Source organism: Chaetodon trifascialis, chromosome 3 (genome assembly GCF_039877785.1).
Source record: "Chaetodon trifascialis isolate fChaTrf1 chromosome 3, fChaTrf1.hap1, whole genome shotgun sequence".
In the NCBI taxonomy this organism is placed as follows: Eukaryota; Metazoa; Chordata; class Actinopteri; order Chaetodontiformes; family Chaetodontidae; genus Chaetodon; species Chaetodon trifascialis.
Window position 1 is genome coordinate 18882737 of NC_092058.1, and position 19061 is coordinate 18901797.

The 19061-nt window shown below is 43.3% G+C and overlaps 1 protein-coding gene across 5 annotated transcripts in view; it reads left to right on the top strand.

Moving 5' to 3' along the window:
* ppfia4 (PTPRF interacting protein alpha 4) overlaps nucleotides 1-19061 on the top strand; it is a 57306-nt gene that overhangs the window by 10378 nt on the left and 27867 nt on the right. The gene's annotated exons all lie outside the window — the stretch shown is intronic.

Here is a 19061-nt window from a genome sequence, read left to right on the forward strand (position 1 = left end):
GTAATAAGAGCAGAGCGATTGGAGTTGCAGGACCACCAGAGGGGAAGGCAAGAGTAATGACGGAGGGAGGCAGGGAAGGACAGAATGAGACAGAGGAGGAGGAGGAGGAGGAGCAGGGGGATGTGAGCTGAAGTTTTCCAGCCAGCAGGTAAGCCCACAGCAGCCCTGCCATGTCTAACAACCACACTATTGGAACTCTGTCAGTTCGCTCTCCCTCCTGTGACTCCCTCAGAATAGAAGATCAGGCCTCAGTGGGTCTGAGGGGGCGTGGATGTTGGACTGGGGTCAGGGCGTAGAGGTTGGGGGGCCAGAGTCAAGATAAGGTTTGAGGGTATATGTTCTAAAATTGTAATCATGTGCAAAGACACAGAAGAAAAAGCAAGACAATACCTGCAGACAGCCCCTCTCTCAAAAACACACACACACACACGCACAGTAACAGGGGCGACATCTTCTAGACCCCAGTTTTTCCCAGCAAGAGACTTAAGCAGCAGCAGCAGAGGCGGCGGCATCAGAAGCTAAGTCCCCGGCTGGACCCTTAAAGGGATTTAAAGAACTTCAAAATGCTTCATCTGCTCCATGAAATACAGCTTGTCAGTGTCTCACAACATAGCACACACCCCCCGCTGCTGACTGTCAATAACACCCCCATGCGCACCCACACACACACGCGCTCGCGCACCCACAGACAGGCACACACAGAGATTTGAGAGAATGTGGCGGTGCAAGTGAAACGCAGGATTTGGGAGAAGGGCACAGTGGTAGGACAAATATTGCTGTATATGCTGTAGCTAATGGCTCAGATGTTTCTGTATGTGCATCTGCCTGTTATGTGAAAAGGCTCCAGAGTGCATCATGCCTTGTTATGTGTTTATGTATCGTTTGATCATTTGTGTTTATCTGCTTTCAGGATATGAATCATAAATGTGCATCTGTGAGTGACATTTACCCATAATAGAAAAAGGTTAATATTTTGGATATTTTTCTACATTAGTAGCCTTTATGAACTGGCATGACTAAGCAGCAAAGCTGTGAGTGATATGGAAACTATTTCTCAGGAGTAGTGTGGCCAACAGTATGTTTTTAATTCAACTGAATATCAGATGAGTAATATTGTGACTCAGACTAAAGCCTAAGTTAGAAGTGATTTTTAAAGAAGAGGTCAGTTTTCTTTATGAATCGGTTCATTATTCTGCTTTTGCCCTCATCTCCATTTGTTATGAAATCATGTTGCTCCCCAGCTAAATGTTAGACACGGGACCAGTGACACAGTGACACAGCTGTATAACTCAATTCATGAGCAACATGAGAAGAATAATTTCATCAAATCTATTTTAACCTGCATTGTTGATCACTTGGCAGATTATCAAAGTTGAGGTGGCTGACATGTTGCTCATTTACACATTAGTCAGATTCGGAGCAACATTAACTGTAATTTTGAGTTAATGCATTTGTTAGATGTGTTTCTGTCCGTCTGACAAATGTGAGTCCAATATTCACTCTCCTTTTAGCTCTGTTTTGCTCTCCACTAACCCCTGGGGGAAATATCTGGCTCATTAGCTGCTAGCTGCTCTATTATGCTGGCCAGCTAGTCGCTAACTTTGCCGCCTGAAAACAGCTGTCTGCTGCAGCTGAAAACAGAGAGGGCTGAGACTGAACCGACAGTCAAGTTAAGAAGTAAAGCCAAAACAGCTAGCTGAAAAATGCTAAAATGTTCTGTGACATTGTCTCAGAGCGTCATGATAAATATCAGTGGGTCTGTCACAATAAGCGACACCTTTCATATGATACTTGTACTTGATACTTGATACTCGAGTGCAGCTTTAACCCTCTTATGTAAAGCACTTGTTTGGAAGTGATGTTAACCAGGAAGTAGCTGGGCACTGCAGTAGACATTGGGTAATAATTTGATGATAATTTGATTGATTGATGGAGCTATTAAACAGAATATGATCATTCGGGGCTGCACGGTCGCCTGTTTGATTCCCGGGTCAGGTCTTTCTGCATGTTCTTCCTGTGCATGCGTGGGTTCTCCCCGGGTACTCAGGCTTCCTCTCACAGACCAAAAACATGCCCATCAGGTTGATTGGTGACTCTAAATCGGCCCTGGGTGTGAGTGTGAGTGTGAGTGTGAGTGTGAGTGTGAGTGTGAGTGTGAGTGTGAATGGTTGTGTGTTTGTGCCCTGCGATCGGCTGGCGACCTGTCCAGGGTGTACCCCGCCTCCCGCCCGTTGACAGCCGAGATAGGCTCTGGCCCCCCCGCGACCCCGAAAGGGATAAGCGGCATAGAAAATGGATGGATGGATGGATGATCATTCGGTCATATTGCACCCAGTTAGTTACTCCAGGTATGACGCCAGAGGTGTTGATGTGTTGCTTAACAAAATGGTTCAAGTGATGAATTGCCCTCACCGAGTCAGCACTTCCTCATATCGTAAGTGTCCGACTGAGCTGATACATCACACACATGCACAGCCACACATGCACAAACACACACAGACCACTCAGACTTGAATGTCTCACACAGAGGAAGATGCATGTGCTGATGCGAATGTTATCCAGCCCATCATGGCCAACCAGACGCCAGAATACACTGCGTTGTGAGGATAGGCTTTGATAAATACACGATGACGTGCGGCAACCTTACACCACTGAACAGACACTATCTGAGGCTGATTGAAACAGCATGAGTTCAATAAGTACGTAGCGCTGGAGAGGCTAATAAGATATTTTTGGGGCGCATACATCCACAGAAAGCTCTCAGATCGTCTCGTCTCGTTATTAAATCAAACCCGTTTATTCAGCACCACCTACAAACATGCCTCAGTTCTCAGCTGCAGTCTGTTATTCATTTACTTCCAGCTCCATTCACAGACACGTGGGTTGGTGCAGACACTCAAACGTGTGTGCACAGTTTTCTACACACGCTCTCCCACTGTTTCTTTGAATTTTTATCATCTTTGGTTTAGCTTCTTTTTATCGTCTTTGGTTTAATTAGTTTTTGTGTCTAGTTGTTTTTCGTAAAGCCGAAAGAACCTGTTGTTTAAAATCACTCAGCGAATACACTTGAGTTGACTCAGTGACGATCCAATATCCATATTAAGATTACCCGCGCACTGATCTGTCCTCTCTCTTCAAAGCCTCGCTCCCCTCTCTTCTTTCTCTTCCTCAGATTCACTGACTATCTCTCGCGCTCCCTCGCTCTCTGTCTTATCAGTGCTGATGGCTTTAAGCGTGTGTGCTGAGAGGTCTATTAGTTAGCTATCGTTCTGTCAGATAATGCTTCATATCTCTCTGCCGGTTCACTGTACTTACAGCTTTGCTCTGGCTGCATGAGGTGAGAGCACAGCTGCTGGGATATCAGATTGGGCCAGAAACTTCCACATTCTTTAAAAACATGCGTATTTTTGGATTCAGTCTGTGATTGATTTCAGTCTCTTGCTGTCAGCTTGATGAAGCAAAGATGGATGAATCCCAAAATGCTGTTTCATTGAGGGGCTTTATGAACATACCATATCAAGTGGAAGCATATGTGTGTGCATATGTCCTTTAGCAATTATGTGTGTGCATTGAATTGACCCAAATCAGCTCATTAAACCAGGAGGTCTGGTGAGGCTTCACGTCTTCATAGCAGCTGGAGAATATTTTATCATACCTAAATGTGGTGTGCATGTATGTGTGTATGCATGCGCATCTTAGTATCGCGCTGTTCCAATGGTACTAAGGAAACATTTGTTTTGTGGTAGCATTGTAAAGTCCATGTAGTACATCTAACTACAACGCTAATAGCTGGCGCTGCTCCCACATATTGTAATTGTATGAATAACTGACACACACACACACACCCACTGTCATCTCTGTGGCCAGCCGTGTCTGTTGATGATGAAGGTCAGTAAGCATTGTGGTGCCCCATTAGAATAATGGGGGTTATGACGTGGCCTGCCTCAGTGCAAGAAGAATCATTCACACTTAGCTGCTTTCCTCCCTCTGTCTGTCTATCTGTCTCCCACCCCCCCACCCCCCCATTGCTGTACTGTACACTGTCTCGTCTTGCCCTCAGTTCCACACTCCAGTAGCCCTTTCATTCACTTGTGCCAACTCTCACCCACTCTATCTCTTTAGCACAAACACACACACGCTTAAAGCACACAAACACTTCAGTCAAGTCAGTGACTTCAGATGCCTCTTGGATGTTTTTGAACACCTTGACCTTTGCACTCACTGTAAGTCCCCCTGTCAGTGGAGAATATAAACAAAGATCATAAGCGCGCTGGGAAAAGCTTGTGACTATTTAATTGGAAATGGCCTGCGGTATATGCAATTGGAAATGGCCTAGATCTGGATAACTATAATTAGGCACCTGTAGTCAGCAGCATTCTGTTTGACTTAAGACTGATGGTAGCTCTGTCTGTTTACCATTAGCATACAGCTCGTTGGGCTTCAGTCTGTAGGTGCCTTGTAATTCTATAGTGTGCTTAAAGAGACCACGTTTCTTGGCAGCATTTGTAAGACAAGAAGCACAGTTGAGCACAAGTTGAATTTGTTCACAAATATCCTTCATCATTCAGTACGGTCACTGGTAGCAATATATTTAGTGTTCAACTAATACTGAAATGACAATATAATTTATTTTGTATGTTTTTTTTCTGTCAGTTTGGCATGGCTGAATGCAGCTAATATGACTACATGAGCCATCATTCCTGTAGCAAATTAAAAATGTTTCATTGCTTTAATTGGGGGGAAAATCGCAGGATAGTTGCTGAATTCAACCAAAATTGACCCAAAATCTAAAAGTAAACAGATTTACACTGATGAATGTCGTATCAGGTTTCTACACGAGTGCTGTTAAGCTCATTTCTAGAATTATCTCATCAACATTGTCCAGTACTGCTACTTTTACCTTTCCAAATGTTACAACTTCAAGCTATTTACAATTAGTTCACATTGTATGTAACAGCATGTCATTATAGAATTAGGTAACAGCCCTGTATGCACAACCTTGGCAGAATAATGAATTTATGCATTTGCCATTTACCCCAGCATGTGACAGCTGTGAGCTAACACCTTTTAAAATTTCATAGGGGTAACATAAAAATTAAATTAAAATTTTAATTGCAAGTGCTGTGTGCAGTAGTGTGGGAGCGAGTGGAGGAGTGGGCATGCACTCATCCCTCCTGCTCAGGTTTAGTGAAGGCTGCTAAAAGCCCCCGCGGAAAGCCGTTTTAATTTGGACACCATTAAGCACGTGTCCTCTTTCAAATGAAGATGAGAAGACAATGGTGAATGAGAGATGGACTGAGACAGAGAGGATATGTCTGTAGTTGAGTTACATAAAGGTCATCCTCCACCCCCCACCCCATTCCCCCCCACTTCCGCTGCCATCTTCCTATATTCCTCTCCATCCTGTGCATCTCCAGTTTCAGTCACATCCTTTTGTCATTGCGATCTGTTCATTTTTGCCTTTTCCTATCTGATCCTCTGTTTCCTTTCCCCTTGTCTCATTCTGTCAGCCCTCTCTCAACCAGTGCTGGCATGTCAGCATCTTGTGTCAGCAACGTCTTCTCTTCTCTTCTCTTCTCTTCTCTTCTCTTCTCTTCTCTTCTCTTCTCTTCTCTTCTCTTCTCTTCTCTTCTCTTCTCTTCTCTCTGCTATCTTGCATGAGCCGGGGGGGTGGGGGGGTTTACCCTGGAGGGAGCGCACACTCATATACACTCACTCACTCACACACACACTCTCACACACACAGAGTACTCTTTTTATAGTGAAAGGCCTTTATTTGGTATTTGTTTTCCGTTCGCTCTCTTTTAAACACATCTTGTCGTCTGCTGTCTGTTGTTCTGTAACTCTGTACTGTTTCCATGGCTGCCAAATTACAGTAATAGACCTCCCTGCTTATAAACAGCTCAACATACTGAAGAGCAAGGGCAAGTGATGATAAGAGAATGGGATATACAGTGACGGTGATACAATATTTAATGGAGACCTTTTACATTGCTTTTATGACTGTTGCTATATCGATATCATCACGTTTTTAATGTTTGACATGATCAGATATTTAATGGAGGGCCCTGCACTGTTTGATCTATCACTTAGGTTAAATAACCAGCCATCCATCCATCCTTACAGCCAGATACAGATTAACAGTTAATACAGCACAACTGCACTTGCTCTTGATTGGCAAACCTCCATAAACAGCTGCTTAAATCCTTCCAGTCTGGCTGATTTAGAGCATTTGAACTGACATGGCCTGGGGAAAGCCTCCGCAGCTCTGCAAGTGAGAGCTGATTCTTTATTTTCATTCATGAAATTTAGCTATAAGCAAAGCACTGAAAGTCGACGTCTTTGCCTCCAATGTCAAATAATGGGCTTTTATTACTGATGCAAAGATCATCTAAATTTGTCGTCCGGTTATTTTCATTCCTGTCATGTGCGAAATCACTTCAGTGACATCTCATACCTACGGTGCATCATTGTCATCACGCGCGTTCACACTTACACACACAAACATAAAGGCCACACACAACACCCCGTGGGAACAGAGCCAGTTGGAGCTTGTTTAATGCTGACCCAACGGAATATACGTCCGTCCCTCCGCTGTTACTCTCTCACCCAGAGGGCTCGGTGCGAACGAGTCCCGCAATCTCCCACATACATCTACACTCAACATAAACTGTGTATTCATCGACGTCCTGCAGTCCCTCTGTCTGTCCTTTCACCTTCTCAACATCTCTGCATGGCAGTCTGTCGGCCAGTCGGACCCCATACATGTTTTGCGTGTTTGTGTGTGCGTGTGTGTGTGTGTTCACATGCGGACTCAGGGTTTTCTCTCTCCTCCTCACCTCTCAGAGCCCTGCAAATTCAGTCTCCATGGAAACGGGGGGGAGGGAGAGGGAGAGGATGATGTTGACTTCCTGACACCTTCTGTCCCGTGGGACACCAACTGTCAGCAACTCCATATGTTTGTGTGTCTGTGTGTGTGTCTGTGTGTTTGTGTGTATGCATATTTTCTCATATGTGATTAATTACATGTGAGGTGTGCCATATCATATCATTCATTGTAATATCAGTCAAATTTTTAGTATGATTTAAGGAATTCGTGTCATGATAGCAGCAGTATTCTCACTTGTTGACGTAATGACATCATTCTGTCACACACAGCAACAACAGGCATGGCTGAAAGCCGCAGTAAGCCACAGAGTCGGTTCCAAAAAGGGCAGCGACTTCAGTAATGTGGAAGTGGTTTGGTTACAAAAGATCAGATGTATAACAAACCACAGTGATATGTAAGAAGTGCAAGAAGACAGTAACGACAAAAGGGGCAGTACAACAAACTTAATTCACCACCTCAAGCAGACGCAACTAGTTGAGAATGAGAAGAGCCGAAAATCCCTCGAGGAGAGCTCAACAGCTGCTGTGAGTTCTAGACTAAAATGTGTTTCAGTATTTTGTTGCCATTTCATTGAGAATATCATTACCACAGAAATGCCTTAAAATATTGTGATATTTTATGGTCATATCACCCAAATCTGAATACGACGTTTAAACTTGACCTGCATGAGCTTTAAAGTCTTATAGTGGAAGTAGCTACACATGAAAGATAACATTTTAGATACAAGTTATGTCAGTTTGACCCTTTGAATGGTATCTGTTTCTGTGTGTGTGTGTGTGTGTGTGTGTGTGTGTGTGTGTGTGTGTGTGTGTGTGTGTGTGTGTGTGTGTGTGTGTGTGTGTGTGTGTGTGTGTGTGTATTCGTTGGCTTCAGCCTTCATGACTGCTTGTTATCGACTGCCAAAGCCGAGCAGCTCAGTGTGTTAGTGGGTCTGGCTGAAGGACTATGTGGAGGAATCCCCTGTTCACTGGGACAGGATGATGAAAGCAGTGATGGACCAGGAGAGAACAAACAGGAGGAAGCTCATGTGGATACTGCGCGGCATGTTTCACACTCTGTTTACTGTCCCATCACCCAAGGCTGGGCAGTTCAGTCGAAATGTGCAGAGCGAGCCTGTAATGCACCCAAAGGTGGAACAACGAGTCACATCTAAGCCTGAGTACAAACAGCCGCTGTCAGGCAGCGTGTGGTTGTGTCCTTTGTGTTGGTTTGTTCTAAACACAGGAAGTGGGGTTGACTGGGGCTAAAAGCAACCCTTTTGATAATCAGTCATTTTTATAGGCAGGAATGCTAAAAGTCCACTGTTTTCTGGCCGTTGATTGGACAAAACAAGCAATATAAATACATTAAATTGGAGTCTGGGAAATTGCGATGGCCATTTTTCTTTATTCTCTGACTTTCAACTTATTAACCAGTTAATCTAGAAAATAATAAGCAGATCAACTGACTGAAAATTATCGTTAGATGCAATCCTGGAGTCGACGCTGCTCCACCTTACACTTTAACCATGACAATGATAAACCACGCGTGCTCAGCCTAACAGGCAGAGAAACGACTCAGCCGTCAGAGAAATGGCTGCTGCGGGTGAGGCCACAGATGAGAAAGAGATGCTGGTAGAGAAAAAAAGATGCCATGTCAGAGGTGTGGGCTTCAGCAAAGATGATGCAAAATCAAAATGAAATTCAATGTATGTACTGTTAAAAATAGCTGCGGCTTCAAGAGGAAACAAGAGCAATTTGACCCATCACCTGAAACACAATCATGTCATACAAGAAGACGAGTGCATGGCCAAGAAAAGAACAGCAGTAGAGGCATTCGAAACAGAGCATGTTTATTTATATGGGGGGCATCTTTGGCCTTTATTGATAGTAGACAGTGTTGATAGGTATGAAATATGGAGAGAGTAAGCAGTGAAACGGAACACCCACAAAGCAGAACGCCATTAAACAGAACGTACAGTACGTCTTCTTTGATTTAAGCAAACTCCTCTGAGAAGATTTCTTAGCAACTGAGTGTGCACATGCACAAGAGGTTCACAGCGAAGGCAGGTCTGTTTAAAAAGAAAATGTTTTATACATTATTACATTTGAACATTTAGAGGCACTATTTCCATCAATCAATATTAGCACTATTTTTGTAATACTTGCTGGCTGGAATGACTTAATGTTGTGGGATCAATAAAATATTATCTTGTCTTATCTTGTTTTATTTTCTCAATTAATTGTTTCGTGTATAAAATAAGAGAATGGCCATCTCATGTCTTGTTTTGTCTTATCAAGTCGAGGCAGATGGCCACCCACCCAGAGTCTGGTTCTGCTCGAGGTTTCTGCCTGTTAAAAGGAAGTTTTTCCTCGCCACTGTCGTCAAGTGCTTGCTCGTGGGGGAATTGTTGGTTTCTTTGTAGATAAAAGAGCTTGGTCTGTACCAGCTCTATATGGAAAGTGTCCTGAGACAACTTCTGTTGTGATTTGGCGCTATACAAATAAAATTGAATTGAATTGAATCAATGTTTCAAAATTCACATTCAGGAAGCTTAAAAAATGACAATAATTGTCAAAGTAGTTGCCGATTGATCATTTGTTGATCCAATAATTGACGATTTGAGTGATAGTTTCAGGTCTGAAGGTAATCGTGATATGGAGTTCAGATTCAGCCAACCATTTTCTCATGTTCCTGCTGTCCAAATGAACGCAGGGCAAAGGGGGAGGAATAATTCACAAAGCAAACAGGAACCCAACGCAGGAGGCGAAGATGGTTTGGGGGAGAAATAAAGGAAACATGAGTTGGAGGGAATGTGATGAAGGAAAAATAGAAGTTTGAAGATGTTAGTGTCTGAGCTGCTGGATTCATCAAACAGCCGTGGGCTCTGCATCCCTGCATACCACACCCCAGCGTTGCCATGGATATTAGGCCTTGGCAGCACAGCTGTGTGTGTGCGTGTGTGTTGGTTAGAGGTGTGCCAGGATGACATCATACAGTAGCTTGCTGAGAAGGTCTACTGCAGGCACGTTGCATCTACAATATTTATAGACCTCCAGAACAGATGAGCTCACTCAGTCACTCAGTGTGACTGACTTCACTTCACGCACACACACAAAGAGCAAAGAAGTGGCAGAGAAGTTACTCACGCAATCTGTGCCACACCCACTCGCATAAATATTTCCTCTCCTCCATTTTTTCACCCACCGGCCTTGACGAGTGCACTGCGTACAAGTTGACCACACAGACATCAGCGTACACACAGCAGTGATGAAACTGCAGGCAGAACGACCCTGACGCATTTCAGGATTATTGTTAGCGTGAAAATATGAGAAAACACACACACAAACACAGACAGTGACATAAAAAGTGCCTGTATTCTCCATGAAAACGAGCTGCCACTGCGTGAGTCATAAGGAGAGGGAATGGTACTTTGTGAGGGATTAAACTGGTGGAAAAAGAAGGGACTGCTACAGTAACCGCTCAGACACACACACACACTCACTCGCATAAACACAATATAGGCTCAAACACACGCACTAAATGACCCCATCCCCCTCAAACATGCTCATATTACACACACAGGATTTAAATCCTCATATCCCGAAATAAACAAAATCATTTCTTGGTAGAGCAAATACTGTACATCAGTGTAACAGCAAAGTATGATTGAGAGTGACCACCGTGTGTGTGTGTGTGTGTGTGTGTGTGTGTGTGTGTGTGTGTGTGTGTGTGTGCGTGAGAGAGTGAGTGAATGAGCGTGTGAGTTTGAGATACAAGGCTGGAGAGCACCAGAAAGAAAAATCACATTTCATAAATAAATCATCCATGGCCTTGTGATGAATGTGCACACACATACACATACACACACACGCACACACACACACACACACACACACACACACACACACACACACACACACACACACACACACACACACACACACGCACACACACACACACACACACACGCACACACACACATACACAAGCTGCAATGCTTCATACCCTGGCCATCATAGTACGGAACAGATTAGAGGCGAATCATATTTAAAGAGCTGTGTGCTGCTCCTGGTCCGTGTGTGTGTGTGTGTGTGTGTGTGTGTGTGTATGCGCTCATGCTCCTAAGCCGGTGGCAGAGCCATATTGTACAGTATATGTCCTGTTGCCTGGAGCTCTATAGAACCACCGCAAAATCCACCACTGAATTTAACATATGAATCTAACATATACAGTACAAATAAAGTTTAAGCACAAGTTTTTACATCGAACAAGATTGCACATAGCGCAGATCTAATTTCTAATACTTGCCATATTGGTTTAATATTCAACGCATCATATCTGTGTGTGTGTGTGGGGGGGGTGTCTGAGCTATGAAAAGAAAAGCTGTGTATTTTAAGAATCTGCGTGAGAGACAGTCTTTCGTGACACATTGTTCGTGCTCCTCTCTCTCGCTCTCCCTCTTTCCTCCCTCTACCGCCACCACACCCTGGCACTCCCAAAGGCTGCCATATTAGATGAGCACTTTTTTTGGAAGTTTCACTTGCTGGACGAATAGAGTCGATGAGTGATGAAGTGTCGAAGGCAGATAGAGGGACATGGATTTGTGGATGGAGGGAAAAGGAATAATGCAGGTCATTTAGGATTTAACAGTCCAGTCAGTTGTAACGCAGCAGCATGTGAGGAGTGAGCAAATACGCTCTCACAGTAAAGAGCAGCACCTGTAGGAAATATTTTAATTTGAGGAATGAGACAAGTAGAATGAGGGCTTTGCAGTGTGAATGTATAATACAGCTGCTACAATGTGAAATAAAGCAGCATCTTTTCATTAAACTGGAGCTTTTTATCGAGGTGTGAAGATATTGGCTGTGGGCTGCTGCTGTAGTTGTATTTATTTATTTATTTCTTGTGGTGAATGCAGCATTAAAGACAACTACATGTGCTTCATTTTGACATTTTTTCATTTTAGTGTCAAACAAAATAAAGCGGGCTGATCTTAATGTTTTATAGTGCACTTGAAATGTCAACTAGAGCAAGCTGATGAAGACTGAAATGGACAGATTTACTCAGTTTGGACGCAGTGTGATCTCGTCCACACTGCAGCTGTGTGTCTGTCCCAGCAAAGCACCCAAAGTGACACCTCTCATTCTGGATTTGGTTTGGAAAAATGATGCCACTTCACTGATAGTGTGGACATGATTTCGCTCCAAAAGTCAGACGTACAGTAGAACATCGTAATACGCAAGCTGTACAAACAACACGTCCCTGCAGGAGGTAAAAATGGGACAAATCTTTGCACATTATGGAGAACGCTTGGGTAAAAAGTGAAAGAAGGACACAACACCCAAATGCCATATACAAGTCACCAGTCACCAAGATTATAATTATGTTGTAGATTCTGTTTATACTACACACATCTTACTATTTGAGTATTATAACATCTACAGATTGCACACATTATACCAGTCGAATGTCAATCTTCTTATGATTTTGTGTTCGTCTTGTAAATATTTGATTTAATCACATACACACAGACCACCTTTAGGTATATAATGCAAACAAAATACAGAACATTTGTAAATACACGTATATATATAGAAATTCAGGTGCTTGGCCCCAATGCAAAACATGTGTGTACCCCTGACACAAGATCAAACTCAAGGGTATTGCAGTCCCATGGGATGTGTAGACTATGAACATGGAGGACAAGGGGGTACAGTGTGTGTGATGGTGGATTCTTTAATCCTTTAACCTTGTAGAACGTGCTGAAGAAGAAACCTTGTTGAATTAATTTGCTGTGCTGTTGATCTTGAACAATATGTTTTCTCATAATTAGCCTAGCCTTAGAAAACCATACTTACAATTATACTACTAATGTGAAAAGCCTGCTCAGTACCGATAGTGGTTTTGTATTCAGCCCCACGCTCCATGTTTTCCTCCGCGTGTAAGAAGGACAGAGGCCGTGTGAGAAGGACAGGGCAGCAGTGTGACGCCTCACTTTCAGGCACCACGAGAGGTGCCTGTCGTGCCTGTGTCATTACAGTTACAGTTATTGTAGACTTACTGTAGACACACACTCTCACACACACACACACACACACACACACACACACACACACACACTCTCAGTGGTGTAGAGTTACACCCTGCCACTGCAGTTTGCACTCTGTGAAGGGCAAGAGCAGCGTTCCTGACCTCCACAAACACACAACACCTAGGCTGCTCATTACTCACAGCCGTTTTTAGCTACATGAAGGATTGGGAAGAGAAGAGATTATTGAAAATTATGCTGGATGTACCCTTGGAGCAGTTTATTTACTCTGAATATGAAGATTAATATTAATACAGCTGTGTTTGATGCATCTCCTGCTTTCCTGTAGAACCAAGATACACTTTCATCTGCAAAACAGAGCAGCTGGGACGGGCCGAGCATGTGTGTTTGTGTGGTCTCTGGAGGACACGTGTGTGTTAGTTTGTGTATTTTTCAGTGAATGAGTCAACATGTTTGTGTATAATAGAGGTGTATATATTAATATAATCAGACTGACTGAAGCTGTGCATGTGTGTATCGTAGATTGGTTAAACATTGTTTTTATGTCAACTTAAACTTTTTTATTCCATATAAACAGAATATGATTAACTTTTTTTTTTTTTTTTTTTGAAGATGTGAGAATAAAATATCCATACACGGTTAGAAAGAGAAGAACATTTTCCCATTTCAGGTCCAGACTAGTTGGAGCTGCGTACGGAGTTCAGCAGTGAATGTGCGCACAAACCGTGCCTGTTGTTTGCCATGATTGTGTGCATTGTCGTAGTAATAGGCTTCCCTCTGGGCTGCCAACGAGCTTGAGGAGGACACGGTGAAGGAGACATGCAGGCCGTGCGCTCCGACTGAGTGATGAGGACAGCAGGAGAAAGAGTCAGCGCTGACACAGGTGCTTTACACAGAGGCAGAAGGGAGGAGGTGACGGAGGAGGCCGAAATAAAAACAAATAAGGAGAGCAGGAGGAGGAAGAGGAGGAGCGAGGGAGCGAGGTGACGGGGAAGGTGGTGACCTAGAAGGAAGGAGAAATCTTCCCAGAGTGATGATTGTGTCTGATATCTGGATAGTTGAGGGAACCGGCAGAGTGTGTGTGTGTGTGTGTGTGTGTGTGTGTGTGTGTGTGTGTGTGTGTGTGTGTGTGTCTGTGTGTGCACATTCATCACAAGGCCATGGATGATTTATTTATGAAATGTGATTTTTCTTTCTGGTGCTCTCCAGCCTTGTATCTCAAACTCACACGCTCATTCACTCACTCTGTGTGTGTGTGTGTGTGTGTGTGTGTGTGTGTGTGTGTGTGTGTGTGTGTGTGTGTGTGTGTGTGTGTGTGTGTGTCTGTCTGTCTGTCTGTGTGTGTGTCTGTCTGTGTGTATACAAAGATGTTTTGTCCCTGTCAGTTTTACAGTGTTTCAGTTGCCATTTAAGCGGATCATAATCAAGAGGAGCTTTGAGTTGACAGAAATGTAGATGTAGTCATCCAGGCCGTTTCCATCTGAACTGTGAGCTCACAGCTGTGAGAGCAGCAGTAAGAAGCTTCAGAGCTTCTTTTGGGTTCACCTCTCAGGCTACGCACACGCAGTCCTCCTCATCTGATTGGTTGTTGGACACAGCCCGACAGGAGGATTAGAAAATTAGATCTGAAACGCTGGTCTGTCAAATAGACAGTATAATTAGTGGATGGAGCTAATGCCAAACTCGAGGCTCCAAAATGGGAGTCCACAAACCAGTGGATGATGTCACATTGGCTCCGTCTACAGTCTGTGGCAGGCGTGGAAGACTTTTTTCCATCAAGGGCCCGTTCAATTTTTGTGAGAGGGCCACGCTTAACTACTGAACACATAGATCACACTAACCTCTGTGATGGCTGGAACAGCTTCTCTTTGATGAGGCGTCTGATGTCAGATGGTAGTGATGATGATGATGATGATGATGATGATGATGATGATGATGATGATACCCACAGGCGGTTTTCCAGGTTTGGGTCAGTCCATCTGGAGCAGAACTGAGACTTTGCAAGAGTCAGTTTTGAAAAAAGCTGCTCTCAGTAGTTGGTTGTTGCTTTGCAGCTCAGTGGTTTCATGTTATTGGCTGTCAGGCACATCAGCTGGTTTTAGCTCATCCAGTTAAGCAAGTCAGTGTAATGATGCTCCTTTTTAGCCTTTTTAGTCAGTGTGTGCGTCCTCATAAACTAACTTAGACACACTGGTTTGTCTTACTTCACTTTATCAACAGAAAAATAATTGTCATGATGCGTGTCAGCAATGATTTGTAACTGCTGTGTCTGTGTTGCGTTCAGGGACCGCTCAGATGGGCATGTTATTTTACGATTTTATGTTTTTTTTGTTTTATTGCAGAAAAAAAATGATTGCTGTTGAGGGAGTTTTTTTGTATTTCTGAGTTGCTCTATATTTATGATTTGCGTCACTGGCCACATAGCAAGCAGAGCCAAGATGTTCTCCACCCCTGTTCTACGGTCTGTCAGCCAGTCAGTCCACCGCTTGGGACCAGACTGAAATATCTTAGCAACTATTGGATGAATTTCCATCCAAGGCTTCCATTAAGCCTATGACGTCTTCTCTGATCCTCTGACTTTTCCCTCTAGCACCACCACGAGGTTGACATCTATGGTTTTTTGTGAAATATCATCACAATCCTGAATAGATTGTCATGAAATTGGTTCCCCTTCAGGATGAACTGCTTTGCCCTGACTATTTTTCTAGCACCATCAGATAATCAAAATGTTTGTCCAATACTTAATTGGACTTAATGAACAAATACATGACTGCAAACTCTCATCAGCCTCAGCTGTACTTTCTGTTTCATACTGATTAGCACAGGTTAACATGTCCACAACCTAAACTGTGATAGTGAACATGGTAAACTGGAAACATCAGTGCGTTAGCATATAGATGTTGGCTCAAAGCACCACTTCAAAGAGCGGCTCGCATGGCTGCAGACTCTTTGCCTTGTCAAGAAAAAATAATGAACATTTTCAGACTCCAGCTTCTCAAATTACATTTAGTGCTTTTTTCTTTTTTTAATGCAGTTTTCAGTAGGGTTAGGGTTTGACATCAGTAATACCGGAACTAATTCCACATTTCTGATTCTTTTTTAGACTTAAAGTTGACACAGTTTTTCATTTCCATTATGTTTGTTTGTGCTTTGAATCACATGCTACTCTCTTGTAAAACCAAACCTACACCCGGTTGTGTGTTGTATGGAAGAGTGGAAATGGTAGGATCGGGGGCGCCCTCTGCTCCATGTTATGTTTTGATGTAAAATGGCTGCTTTCCATGGAGCGAAGGTTCTGCTGAAAATTAGCAACGCTTGAGAAAAATAGGGAAGAAGGAGGAAAAAAGGACGAGAGAGCAAGCATGGAGGAGCTGGAGTGGATCGAGTGTGAAAGAAGTAATCAAGTGTAGTTAGGCAGCAGCAAGAGGAGACAGACTGAGGTAACAGGAAGGAGAGAACACTGTGAGAGGCTGCCAGATAGAAAAAAAGTCCCACTTCTGTGAATTGTGCTGCAGAAAACACTGTTTCGAATGTGTCAAGTTTTTGGTGTTTTTGTCAGGACTGCTGATGTGCATGTGTGCTTTGTGGTATGGTTTTTGTGTGTGTGTGTGTTCAGTACTTGTTTGAATGCTTTTTCTCATTGTTTCTGTCTCTAACAATGAATCTCAGCTTCTGCCAAAGTCTGGCTCCCACTGCTGTCAAGGATGAGGAGTTGTTACCATACCTGAATTCTTAGCAGCCTCTATTTTCCCTGTTCATGGACCCAAATGTCTGCATGTACAAGCAGTCAAAGTCATTTCAGAGCTTCCTCTCTCTGTGGAGACCACTAGCTACTCTAAAGCTGGTGAATGGCCTCCTTGTGTGCATATTTTGCCTGTTTCTTTGCAAAAATGTAAATGTGATGACTTGGTTTGCCACTGTTTTTGTGTGAGTACCTTGTGCTGCCAGTAGGGGTCTCTGTCTCACCACTAACTCAGACGGCAGCAGTGATCGGCGTGTTTGGCTACCGAGTGGATGTAACTCTGGCTAGTCCAGCACAGAGTTGCTGTCAGTTAATGGTGGAAGTCACCACAATCACTAAAGCATGTTTTAAAGTGTGGCGACTCACTGTTTCATTCTCTCTCTCTCTCTCTCTCTCTCTCTCTCTCTCTCTCTCTCTCTCTCTCTCTCTCTCTCTCTCTCTCTCCTGTGAACCCTGTTTCCTTGACAACCAGGTGCAAGCAAGTAGACGTGCAGACAAGAACCATTTTCTTTTCTTTTTCTACATTCATGCACTGCCAGCCCCAATGGTTATGATGTTGAATGAGAATTTTAATGTGTTTTGCTGACTGATCATAGAGCTCAGAATCAGTGAGTGGGAGAGCCCAATGAGTGATAACGCACAGGTGGATATGAGGGATGAGAATTGATGAATGAATAAAAAGGGGAGAAATGCAGAATGAAATTAATGATGAGTCAAATCAGTTGTAACTAATTAGACGCTGCTCATAACTTAATCACAGAGACACTCTAACAGTTTTTTTAGCGGAGGTGTATCTTTGCAGAATTGGAATCAGAGTCAACTTTATCGGCCAAGTACGTCAGCAAATACAAGAAATTTGACTCCAGCTCTGAGCACAACTCAGTTTACGTGAACACAAAGCAGAGAGGACACTTACAGGACGATGAAGATACAGACAGACAGCTTAAGAAAGATATCAAAGCATCCATCCATCCATTATCTATACCGCCTATCCCTTTCGGGGTTGCGGGGGGCTGGAGCCTATCCCAGCTACAATGGGCGAGAGGCGGGGTACAGCCTGAACTGGTCGCCAGCCGATTGCAGGGCCACATGTAAGGACAAACAAACATTCACACCTACGGACAATTTAGAGTCATCAATTAACCTAATGAGCATGTTTTTGGTCTGTGGGAGGAAGCCGGAGTACCCGGAGAGAACCCACACATGCACGGGAAGAACATGCAAACTTCACACACTCACCGGGGATCGAACCGGCAACCCTCTTGCTGTGAGGCACGTGCACTACCTGCTGCGCCACCGTGCAGCCAGATATCAAACCAGGAAATGTAATAGGATACTGTATAAAGGCAAGAGCTGAACAATAAACTGCCTACAGGTGGGTTAATGTGCATCTATTGACAGTATGTGTGCTGTATGTACAGTCTGTTCAGTGTGCTCCCCTTTGTTCATAATGTAACTCAAATCAATATCGAGTAAAATTCCCACTGAGAATATGAGAACCTTTGGATAGAGCCTATGGAAATCTATAAATTGTGGATTATAAAATATATACGTGATATCTCCAATCAGGATCTGCATAATGATATGTCCACATTTTTTTAGGTGTTGGTATTCTAAACACACATCAGTATCACAAAACTAACAACCATGCAGGAAAATGGATTAACAAACAATGTTAGCCCTGAATCATGACATCAGAATTAAAGGCCACTCCAGTGAAGTGTGGTAATCTACAATTTGAGGATTTCCTTGAGACTTTTAAAAGAACCAAATCAAGGCAACAGTGGTGGAGATATCCCAACTTTTAGCTCCTGATGTAACCTCCTGCCTGGTAAACGCTGCTGAACGCATTTAAAACAAACAAAAAAAAGTAATGCAGGTAGTTTTCAAAATCCCAATCCCAGATTACCCAAGTGACATCATCGGGGTAATTTTCAGGGAAACATTATACAACTGTTTTTGTAACATGACAAATAACTGAAATGACTTTTGCCCCATCACCAGCGTCATCAATATATTATAATATGTTTTCTTCATCTCAACAGTCACATGTGATTTAAGCAAGTGCGTCATAGCACCAAAAAAGAGGTTAAGAATCACAAGTCAGACAACACTGATGATATCATGACGAAATATACTCGATATTCTTTACTGTATGGAAGCACGGAAAGGTGTTTCCGACTCCAGTGAAGTGCATGCACTGTGAAATCCTACTGAGAGAGGAGGGACGAAACCGGCTGCCATTTATAAATAGAAAGAATCAGCACGCACAATGTCATGCCGGAGGAAAATGGGTCTCTTGAATTTGTGTTGAGTAAGCAGTGACTGGAGTTTTTATTAGGAGGAAATAGAGCGTTTAATTTCATGCTAATTCTTGGCATTAGTTCCAAATGTGATTT